This window comes from Nelumbo lutea, chromosome 2 (genome assembly GCF_056320005.1).
Source record: "Nelumbo lutea isolate HS-2025 chromosome 2, American lotus-T2T, whole genome shotgun sequence".
Lineage (NCBI taxonomy): Eukaryota > Viridiplantae > Streptophyta > Magnoliopsida > Proteales > Nelumbonaceae > Nelumbo > Nelumbo lutea.
In genome coordinates, this window is record NC_142685.1 from 18,744,171 (window position 1) to 18,756,380 (window position 12,210).

At 35.6% G+C, this 12,210-nt stretch overlaps 1 pseudogene; it reads right to left on the reverse strand.

Annotated features, from left to right (window-relative positions):
- Positions 1 to 8,682: 8,682 nt before the first annotated feature.
- Positions 8,683 to 9,912, reverse strand: LOC148868964 (vicilin-like antimicrobial peptides 2-2 pseudogene; annotated as a pseudogene).
- Positions 9,913 to 12,210: the final 2,298 nt, after the last annotated feature.

Sequence of the window (12,210 nt, forward strand, 5' to 3'; positions counted from 1 at the left end):
TTGTCTCTTCTTTTATTAAAGCATCAAAATAGTGTTAGAAAGAAGCTTTCTAAGATAAAATGAGATATTTGCTTAATCTAAAGTATTCAATTCCCATCATTCCAAACTTAGATGGCGATATTTCTATGTCGTCAAAATAGTGAATGATGCTTGTTGGATACAGGAACAGAAAAACAATTTTGATAGTCTTTGATTTGCTACCGCAATGTGACGGGCTCTGGAATTCAGTGTCCAGAGTCGATCTCTTGGGTAGGAAGAATCGGCCGGAAAGGAGAATTCCCATCATTATTCATACGAACGCTTTTGAACCGCCGTTGATTCAGATAGTCGGACCGTTAGTCTTGGGAATTGTTTAGTCAATCGATTTTTTGTTTTATTCTAAATCTAGAATCTAGTTAAAAAATGTTGATCCGGGCGATTGAATTGTTGACTCGTTTAATGATTTTTGATCATTTTTTTATTTTTTTAATTTTATTATTAGAACGGGCCATCCGTTTGAATTGAACGGTCGAAGCATCGGTCCAAAAACCAGTGGCCAGAACGATTCCATTTCTGGTTCGTTTTTTAAACATTGATTCAGACTAAATTACAAATTTATCATTACTTCTGATTCTGGAATGGTTGTTTTTCATTGTTGACATGATTTTCATATCGCCTTTGACTCGGACGATCAGATCGTTCCGTTCCATTTTACCTCAAACCCAATCCTTCGCCAATAACTATAAAGTAGTCAACGATTCAATAACTGAGGCAATTAAACTGTCGACCTGTTTAATAATTTTTTATTGTTTTTTATTTTAATTTTTGTTAAAACAAGCCATACATTCGGATCGAATGATCAAACCATCAACCCAGAACGAGTAATCATTGATTATTGGATAGTAAGAATCAAGTGTGCATCAGGTGGAGGTACCGACGCTGATGAAGTTGGAACTCCACTCGAAAACCATTGCGTACTTTGGTCAAACAGTTAGCCCCTCATGAATATCAGTATATCACGACAAGCAGATATTTGGGGTCCCAATTCCAATCAAAACAAATCTATCAACAGCAAAATCCAAATCATCAGAAGCGATCCATTGCCAGGACTCAAGAGGGTCTACTTTTTCAATAAAGGGTAATGAAGCGCCCGCTCCCTACTTTATGCCAGAGAACCATCATTAACACCAATTGAAACTTGAAAATTAAATTTTCGCAGTCGAGTACAAGACTGACCAACCTCTTTTTCTTCTATCTATAAAAAAAAAAAAACAGGGAATAAGACCTCTCTTTAGTGAAGAAACGACAGAGTATAGTAATTATGCATATTATCAGTATGGGCAATGAATAGATTGAGCACGAAACCTTATCCTTACACAACGTTAGATGTTCATAATTGACTTATACATTTATGGGCAATGAATAGATTGAGTACAACAGATTTTCCTCCCTGCACACTATTTGTTTTTGCTCATATCAAGCTTTTCTTGTTATTCTATGGGCAATTATATTCAGCTTTATGTTCACATATTTAAAACACACATCTTCCATGTGTAACTGCTAACCTATATATATATCTGTTCAATCGAGTTCTGATGCTTCTTCATTCCTGCAATCTTTTGAATTAGCCTAAGTGCATCATTAAAAAGAACCACTTTGTTATATCCCTGTTTTTTAGCGACGTCTAGAGCCTCTATCATTGCCTTTAGTTCTACTTGTTGGCTATTTGCCACTACCATGGTTTTTAAAATCATATTGGATTGAATGGTCGGACCAGAAAAACTGGAAATTGGTCATCTGACCGGTTCTGTTTTTCTTTAAAATCGTTGATTTTGGTCAACAAACCGTTAAACCGGTTGGTTAATCATTTGAATGGTTTTGATCGTTTTTTAATTTTTTCAATTTTTTTGTCAGAACGGGCTGGCAATTCGGGTCGAATGACCGGACCGTTCGAACAGGTAGCCGGACCCCTGACTGGTTTGGTTTTAAAAACCATGGCCACCACACATTTATCTGCTGCCACATATAATATATATAGTGTTGTTTGGAGAATACAGCACAAAACCAAAAACAGCCTTACCTATTGCTTCTCTGTAAGGCTCCGTTCGTTTTTCGGTAAGTTACTTACCCAAGTAAATGCAGTTACTTTGGTAAGTTACAGCCTTATCCAAGTAAATGCAGTTTTTCCTGACGGGTAAGTGCATTTATCCATGTTCTTTTATTTCTTATGTAAATAAGGCAATGACCATTTTAATCATAAAAATCAATTATTAAAAATGACATTTTTATCCCATTCAAGTGTTGGCAACTTCCTCCTAGGTGGGAAAGCTATTTATCCACCTAGGAGATGAGTATCACTTAGCCGGATAAGTAATACTCAGGAAAATAAACTTTTCCTGATGTTCACATAACTCTGAAAAAAGAACATGGGATTCTTGGTTAATGGGAACCAAAATCCCATGGACCAACTTTCCCCCTCTCAAAATGTGAAAAAAGAACACCCCCTAAGAGTCATCTGTGTAAATTTTAAGTACCTTGATGTGCTCCAAAGATCATGTTTCTGTCGATCATTTTGAATATGCAAAACTAAAATTGAAGTCTCCTTCTGGATCTGATATGACTGTGCTTGTGCAATTAATTCTTCTGGCCTTACGAAATGAATAAGACTGCTCATGAACTCGCATATAATACATATAAATATAATATAATAGTAGAAAACGAGAACAGCTAGACTATCATCTGTAATGAGCTTCTTTGATTAATACTAGTTTTCTCAGTGTCTTTTTGAAAAAAAAAAATTGAATCAGGATTTATTCCTGTTTGAGCCTAACACAGACTGCCCTTGCATAGGGGCAATGGAAAAAGAGACGGTTTGTTGTTTCTTCCCGGAGTTTACATATAATGCACATCTGCTCGTCCTCTTGAACTTAGGTTTTATTTTGTCCTTTGTTAAGATACCCCCCTGTAAAGCTTCCATATAAACACTTGAAATCTATATGGGACTTAAATATTCCATATCCTTTGATTTTATGTTGACATTGGAAGCATTTGGAAGCATATTTAAGAATTTGGTACCCAGCCTTCACAGTGTAAATTCCTTCATGATTCTTTTTTACATTAACCTGTCCTCTTGGTCATCACCATTCAAAAGTACTTCTAGAATGTGATTGATTATTTGACTATCAAACAACTTTTGAAGTTTCTGCATATCCCACTCCCTTATCTGCAGCCTTAAGTCGGCTACTTTTAAATTTTGATTCCAACACTAGTTATCAGCTTTTAGAGTTGGAACCCCTCCAGCTAATGTAGGAACCCAAGAATCGAACAAAGTTCTTATTAAAGCTCCCTTGTTTAGTTTCTAGCAGGAGTTTTGCAAAAGTATATTTTTGAATTTTTCGCTTGCTTCCACCAAGCTGAACATCTGGACTTTCTCTTTTTATAAATGGGCCTTTTCTTTATAAAAGGCCATCTTAAATGGGCTTCTAATTAAGTTTTTTTTTGAAAAAGTACTTATATGATAAGCACATTTTATTTTTAGCGGGGGGGGGGGCATCTTAAATGGGCTTTTCCTTCTTAAATGAGCTTTTATTAAGAACTTTTTGAATAAGTGCTTATTTGATAAATACATTTCGAGCATCTGGGGTGGCGTCTTAAATGGGCTTTTTCTTCTTAGATGCTCTTTTAATTAAGAACTTTATGAAAGAGTGTGTTTATTTGATAAGTACATTTTGAGCATCTGGTGTGTGTCTTAAATGCGCTTTTAATTAAAAGCTTTTTGAATAAGTGATTATTTGATAAACACTTTTTTATAGAAATATGATAGAAATAAGATAAGTACTTATCTCATTTGATAAGTACGTTTTGAACATCTGGTGTGGCATCTCAAATGAGCTTTTTTTCTTTATAAAAAGTGCTTTCTAAAACATAAGAAGCCAGAAGCCCAAGGGCTTCTCCATAAGATAGAATAAGCCCAACCTTTGGGCTTCTTCTTCTAATCATATTTTTCCCAGTCTTTTTTTTTTTTTTTGGTAACCAGGAAGCACTTTTTTGGGCTGTTTCACTAAAGTGTCATTTTCGGATATTTGGGATGCTTTTGGCTTTTAAAAAGCAATATGCCGCAAAAGAGTTTATTAGAAAGCCATCCCAAAGACCATAATATTGTATTAATGTTGGTTATGGTAGAAACGAGAACAAAAATATTAAAAAATGATAAGTTTAACTTTAATAATTTATACAAAGCATCATAATTCTTCTATTTGTAAAAAACTTAAGCTATTTAGAGATGCAAACTAATCGATTGGATATTGGTAGATCCAAATTTGATTTGTTTATATTTGAATTCAAATTGAATTTTATCCATTGGATGTCTAATGAATTCAAACCAAATTCGATTATAATCAAATATTAAATTTTATAAATGAATTATACTAAAAATAATCGAAATATTATAGTTTTATCAATAAATGAATTAAAAATGACATTAATATTATTTTTTATGAACATAATGAATTAAAAATTACTAAACCTGAACTCGTGTCGTCGGGAGATGTCTACATTGTAGTGTGCTGTGGGAAGGGGTGGGAACATATCCGAGTTATGGTTTTATGGATGCCTCTCCTCTTTGAGTCTTCTATGATCCAGAGAGACTCAAGTGGAATTTAAAAATATAAAAGAAATTTAAAATATAAGTGGAATTTAAAATATAAAAAATTCAAAAAAAAAAGAAAAAATTGGGGTGGGAAATGAACCAAAGAGTGTGCTGTCATAGCTCAATACTGTATGTTTATAAGTATAAATATAATGCATGGTTTTCAAATTGCCGTTGATCCGAATAGTCAGACCATTCAGCCCGGAATTGTACAGACAACCAGTTCCATTTTATCCCAAACCCGGCCTTTGGTCAAAAACTGTTGAGTCGGTCAATGACCCATTAACCTAGGCAATTGAACCGTCAATCCATCTATTCATTCAATGATTTTTTGCCATTTTTTATTTTTTAAATTTTATTATTAGAATGGGCCATTCATTCGAATCAGATGATCAAACCATCAACCCAAGATGGGACATTTTTCACACATCCAATGCAAATGCATACAAGACCAGACCTCAACTTTATTTTTTCATCGCATTATTCGCAGGCATTAGCACGCCATGGAATCTGCTCTGTGACCTCCTTCAATGTTTGCAATCAATGCCATTTTTTTTGAGAGGTGTGTTTTTAAAAAGAAGATACTGCAACTGCATTGGTATTGCCATTTTCTCATAAAACAATTTTTTCTTTTCTTGTTTGAAACAGTCTTTGATATATCAGCATACTGATGCTAACAACATAACGAGGAAACACAAAAAAATGACATTTTCTTAAACCACACCTTTCCAGATTCTAAAGCGTGGCATGAAAAAACATTTTTCAAAAAATTGTATAACTAAAATGTAGGCATAGTAGCGCCGATCTGATGCTCCAAACACAAGCTTAGTCTTCCAAAATGGACAAAAAAGAAAAACTCATAACCAATGAATATCTATTATTTTGCTACCAGCCTACCATGGCTAAAACTCATCATTAGTTTATTTCGGTGAATTTTCTCAGCAGACTTTGCAGTTCTGGGTCCAATGACTACAACAAATTTTCCCGTAAACTGATGTTAGATACTACCGCTAGACAGAATTTATTAAGGATAAATTTCAGATTAATACCTTGTACTTTAAAGCGTGGTTTTTAAAATCGGACTGAATCAGACGGTTGGATCGGAGAAATCGGGAACCAATCAGATGACTGGTTTGGGTTTTCCCCAAAACTGGAAATTTGCCCAAAATCATTTGATCAGTAAACTATTGACCCGAGCAGTTAATAGTTCAAATAATTTTGACCGTTTATTATTTTTTTAATTTTTTTTGTTAAAATGGGCCGATCATTCAATTAGAACCATTGGATCATTTGACCCAGTAACCACACCCTTAACCGATTCAGTCTCCAAATTGTTTTTAAAAACCGTATTTTAAAGTCTGTTTGTTTAGTCCCAAACCGTTAACGTGACATAGGAAGGAACTAAAATGCCTTTGAGTATAATCTAATTTTCATTTTCAAGCAATCAGATTAAATTCACCTTATCTAACTCTTCCCTTATATCCCATACGAAGTCCCTCTTGTTGCTGCCACTCATCTCTTTACAATTTCATAGTTAGAGAGGACCGTCGTCAGAGGTAGTCATGGGAGAACAACACATGTTTTTCTCATTTTCTTGTTTCTTCTACTCTACTAATAATGAAGTTGAAACCTCATAGACAATAACAAAAGTGATGTTAAAAGCTGAAAAAGAAAGGCAACGAATTTTATATTGCTAGCTAAGACTACTTTGGCTAGGCCTCAAATTGCTGTCCGTAATGCTAGGATGAACTGCAACGTGGAACGAGATTGAGTGAACTCGACCTCGGTATCAATCGATTGATCAAGGTTGAGCTCAGAGATAAATAAACATGGATTTCGGTCTTGCCATTATTTATGCGCTTTCTCATAATAGTAAAATGGTCTGGGTTGACTTATAATAGCAAAGCCTTGTAATTGGTCCTCATGATTAATAAATAAATTGTTTTTTCCTTGGTTTTTAATAAGTTTATTTATTCGAGAACGACAAGAGCTAAAGAAAAATATATTAAAATTTATGGGGGAAACGTTTTTCAAGTAATGACCATAAAAATGGTGGATTTGGAATTCAATTCACCACTGGTTTAGTTTTAATGAAGAAGACAATGAGCAAAGTCTTTTTTAAATGGGTAATTTTAGAATTTTAAAATGTTTAGAATTGTATGTCACATCACATGTTTTGAAATTTAGGTACTACTAAACTGATAGTTTTTGAGAATTTAAGTACTCAGTGGCACGTTTTGAAATTTAGGTACTAAAATGATACTACCCTCAAATTACAGGGTATTAATCTGAAATTTATCCATTTATAGATGGTTTTTTTCTGTCAAGGTAGATATTTCCGATGTTCTAGCGTCAAAGTTATTGAATTTTTTAAGGATAATGGTCAACGAAGGACTGTATTTGCTCGTCATTAATTTCATCAAATGTTGAATTCCGGGCAATTAAAAGACTGCAAGGGAGCAAGTGGACGGACATGAATCACCAATATTTTAGGGTTTGTTTGATTTGCAAGTGGAATCCAAATCCCTTAAAGTCTGAATCGAAATGATCTATTTTCCTAATCTGTTTGGTTTGGATGGGAATCAAAACCTAAATTGAAATAAGTTAGAATATGATTTCATTTTCAAGAAAGAGGGAGGGAATGGCCATTTATTCAAATGAAAGATTGCCAATTCAACAGAAATGAGAATAGAATTTAAATTCCACCCAACCAAACAATTGACCATTCTGATTTTCGATTCCAGACCCTATTTCCATGAGTCAAACGTGTCCTTAAATCTTCCCTCCAACCAAACAAAGCTTTTCTCAAATGTTGGAGCATTTCCTCGTTCAACTCTTTACATGGGCATCAACAAAAGCCAGCTCCTTGACAAATCAAGCAGAACACAACTCTCTAGTCTCTTCCTCTCTCTCTCTGGACAAAACATATGTTTGCGTTGTTTCGGGTTTCGCGTAACCCGCTTTGCAAATTCACGTAAAGAAGACTTTTTTTTTTTTTTAATCTTTTTTATTGGGGAAAATCTATGATATGGAAAAAGTGTTTTTTCCTCGCCTTCTCTGTTTCGGTGAATACGGGTTATCATACGTAACCGGTTTTAAAAACAATCATTTAAATTGTATTTTAAAAAAGAAATTCATTTCAATATAAGAAAGATGTTAACGTCTTCACTGTTAAACGTCACCCGGAAGCCACTCTGGTGGATGGGGGTGCACGATGACCGGAAAAGCTCACTTCTGAAGGTGAAGAACGGCTGCCTCAGACGGCTAGTACAGGGGGCCTCTGACAAACAAAGACGGTCGGGAGCAAGAGAAGTCGTCTACGGGATGGGGAATGAAGGAGCATGGGGAAGAAGACAGTCAGGAGCAACAGAGAAGTCGTCGTTTTCGAACAGAATTCGTTTTTCCTTTTTTTGAGCACGGGGAAGAAGATGGCAGGGAGCAATCTACAGGATGGCTAATGGAGGAGCACTGGGAAGAAGACTATCATCGTTTTCAAACGGAGGAATAGAGAATGTGTCGATTTTCGAACAGAGTTCTTCTCCTGTTGTTGCGTTCAGGGGTATAGCGGTAATAATTTGATGACGGTGGGGAACAATCTACTGGACGACGAAAGGAGGAGCACGGGGAAGAAGACAGTCGTTGTTTTTGAACAGAAGAATTGAGAAGTCATCGATTTTCGAACAGAGTTCTTCTTCTCCATTTTTTTGAGCATGGGGAAGAAGACGATGGGGAATAATCTACTGGACGGCGAATGGAGGAGCACGGGGAAGAAGACAGTCGTTGTTTTCGAACGAAAGAACTGAGAAGTCATCGATTTTCGAATAGAGTTCTTCTCCTGTTTCGATTTTTTTTTTGAACTACCAAAAAGAGCCTTCATTTCATTATTATTTCATAGGTGGTGAGCAAAACTAGAAAGCAGAAGCTCTCGCTCATTTGTTTTCTTTCTACAAAAAGGATCACAGTTGATGTTTACTCACTCTAGCCAGACTCTAGTACGTACTAAGTAGCAGCAGCAGTAGTAGTAGGTCTATCTCCTACATCCTACAAATTACAGTTTATCTAAAAATCGGTCCGCCATTATCGTGTTTGTGGCGCTAATTCTGCTTTAGGGGACAAGGAACAAAGAACAACTCCTCCCATGTCAAAAGTCAACTCCTTCGCCTCCTTGTCCATCTGTTTCCTCATGTTGTGTTCTTTCCCAACGATGAAGTTCCTCTTGTTATCCTTGGCGTTAATCCCGAATACAATTATCTACATATTCTCTTTCTCGGAAGCAACGACGATAAACACATGCCCTAATGGAATTACAAAACCTGTATTTGAAGACACACGGGAACTGGCCTTCTCATACTATACCCCATCACCTTCTCCTTCTCTTCCTCTCCAGTTCTAACTGGAGGTGTGTGGGCACGCCATCTCCCACCATCCACTCCCTTTCACTACAAAAGCTATCCCGGTCGACCTCGTGTTGTACAAGGGAGCTATCATTGCTCCAGCTCCCGGGCTGATGTTGCTAAATATGATGGAGCCGTCATTTGGGGCGTTTCTTCAACAGGTTGAACGGACCCCTCATCTCACTTTTGTGTATGCTCCACCGACGCCCATCCTCTGATGATGAAGAAGCCTACTCGCTCATGGCCTTAATCTGTTCCTTTGACGCCTCCCTCATCACTCCCTTCCTTTTCTCTCCCAACATCCTCTTTAGTTTGTATTTTGGAGCATTTAGAGCGGCTTCCAGGATTTCATTGCTAAATGCAGTGTAGAATGATACCCCATTTTCGCTGTTGGCACTGAAGAATTTCAAGGCGTGGCCGGGAGTTGAGATGGTCCTGAAGAGTGTGACTATCTGGAGGTTTTCGTTGTCGTCTCTGTTCACCAAGTAGATCATCATTCCAGCAGGAATCCTAGCTACATCTCCACACTCAAGATTGTAGATTCCCTGTTATCCTTGTTCACCAAGTTGATTGTTGCCTTCCCCTTAACAACGATGACAACAGCATCTGCATCCCAGTGGTGGGGGATCAGGAAAGTGTTAGGTTCGGCTTCCAGGATAGCCAAGTGGTAGTTATCTAGACCATTCAGAAGCTTGAATCAGGAGCTGAATCTCTCATCGAAGAGGTAGGGGTTACTCTTATGTCGCTCCTGCTGCTGCTCCTCCTCTCGGCTGCCTTCTCTTTGCTTGTTATCTCTTTGCAGTTTCAGTGGGTAAGCAATGACAAAGCTGCTAACAAAAGGAAGAGAGAGAGGAGGAAGAAACACAAAGAAAGCTTGGCTTTGATCGCCATGACTGTAAAAGAGAAAGCTTTGGTGGACGGATTCTCCTATTTCAAATTGCGCTGAGGGGTATAACTGTTTCGCTGACGGGGAGGAATTGGAAAAAAATTCATATATTTTTTGAATATTTTAAATTTTAATTATAATATAAAATAATTAATTTCGGTCAATATAATAAATTCGGTAATTATTACAAACGTGGCATTACAAGGGATTTTCCATACGATATGGTTTTCCATATCATACGGACCCATTGACCATTTAATCATACCATTGGGAGTACGGGTTAAATGTTTGAAGTGACCCGTGCTGTATACAAGTAAATGCATGTATATACACTCAACTACAATTTATAATATCAGTGATTAATTAATTTATAAATAATAAGTAAAAGAAAAAAAATGAATTACTATATAGGACCACGTGTATTATAAAAGTGATAAGAATTAATTAAGAAAATTAAAATTTTAATTGATTACTAACAATTAATATAAATATATGTTATGTTGTTATATTAATGCTTAATTATTTTATAACCTAAGAAAATTGCATTATCATTTTTAAAATTTTAACATTGTTTTAAAAATTAATAAATTAATTGTAAAAGTAATTAATAGAAAATAAAATTTAAACTTTTAAATATAGAAAAAATAATTGACAAAAGTTTAAACATCAATTAATAAGAATTAAATTTTGTAATGATAAAATAATAGTGTAATTAAATAAATAAGATTGAATTAAAATAATTAAATTTAATTTAGAAAACATAATCGATAAAAATTAAAATTTTAAAATACTACTATATAATTTAATTTTAAAATAATATAATAAAAACTTAAAAATAATTAATAAGAATCATCATAAATAGATTAATCACCTACAAAGTAATGTTGGGATTGACAAAAACCAGCCAGCCTCGGGTTATAGGTTTGGGGATGGACTAGGCCTCATTGCGTAGCCCCATAAAGCAAAAAAAAAAAAAAAAGAGAGAGAGAGAGAGAGAAATATAGAGAAAAGGAAAGGAAATGACATAAACCACCCTAACCCAAAGGAAAATGTCATAGTATTCCTTTTGCATTAATATATTTTGACTTGTACTAAATTTCTTTTTAATTCATGTGCAATAGGACACGTGTCACATGCTAAAAAAACTGCACAACGGATTAAAATTTCTCCTAAACTACCTCCCCCACTTTCTCCAAAACTATCTCTACTTCATACTTATCTTCTAAATTATCTCTAATTCCTATTTATCCTCTCCCCCACTTTTTATCCATATCTATTTAAACAAAGTTTGGATTAAAAAATTAAGAGTTATTTATATATTCTAACAAAATTATATAATTACTTTAAAATATTTACTAGTAAGGACTCGTGCAATGCACGGGAAAATCTGAAATACTTAATAATTTTATTTTTCACTTAATGTTGATTTATAAAAAAATAATTATTGCTAATTGAATATGAACAATTTTTTAATAAAATTAGTTTTATTAATAATTTGTAGTAATTTGAATAATTTTTATTCTTTTTATTATTTTTAAATAAAATTTTGATTAATTTTAAATAAATAAAAATAATTATAAAAGCTAACATTTTTATTAATTCCACTAATAATTAACAATTATATAGGAATGACAACGGGTTGGGTTCAAGGCAAGGCACCCCATCCCTTTCCCTACCCCATAGTCAAGACACTACCCCATCCTAGTGTCACACGGGTTCAAGGCAAGGTAACCACTCTTCTATGTCGGGTGAGTTCAAGGGCAAGGCACCCCACTCCTCATAAAGGACGGAGAATCCATTGAATTTCCCTGCCCTGTCCCTAGTATTGGGCGGGTTCAAGTAGAGGTGTAAATTGGGTCGTGTTGAATACATGACACGACCCGCATATGGCCCACACAAAGTGCGAGTTGTACCATGCTGGCCCACGAGGCATCTTAGGTCGTGCCTCCCTCCTCTAGGATAATTTGGGGGGTCGGTTTGGCATGGCCCACGGCTCGAGCCCGCACGGGCCCGTGCCATGCTGTGGGTTGGGTTGTCCTTAGGCCATGTCGTGCCGCACACCAAGCCAAACTCAAGGCTTGGTGTGCAACACTACACCCACTCCCTGTCCAAGGTTTTTAAAATTGGGTCAGATAGGGAATCGTTCTAGGGTCGAACAATATGTCTGCTTGGTCCGAGCGGATGATCCGCTCTGACAAAAAAATAAAAAAATTACAAAAAAAATGCCAAAAATTGTTGTCTAGGTTGATGACTCGACTGCCCAAGTCAGCAGTTTGCTAACCAAATAAACAATTTTTTGACAA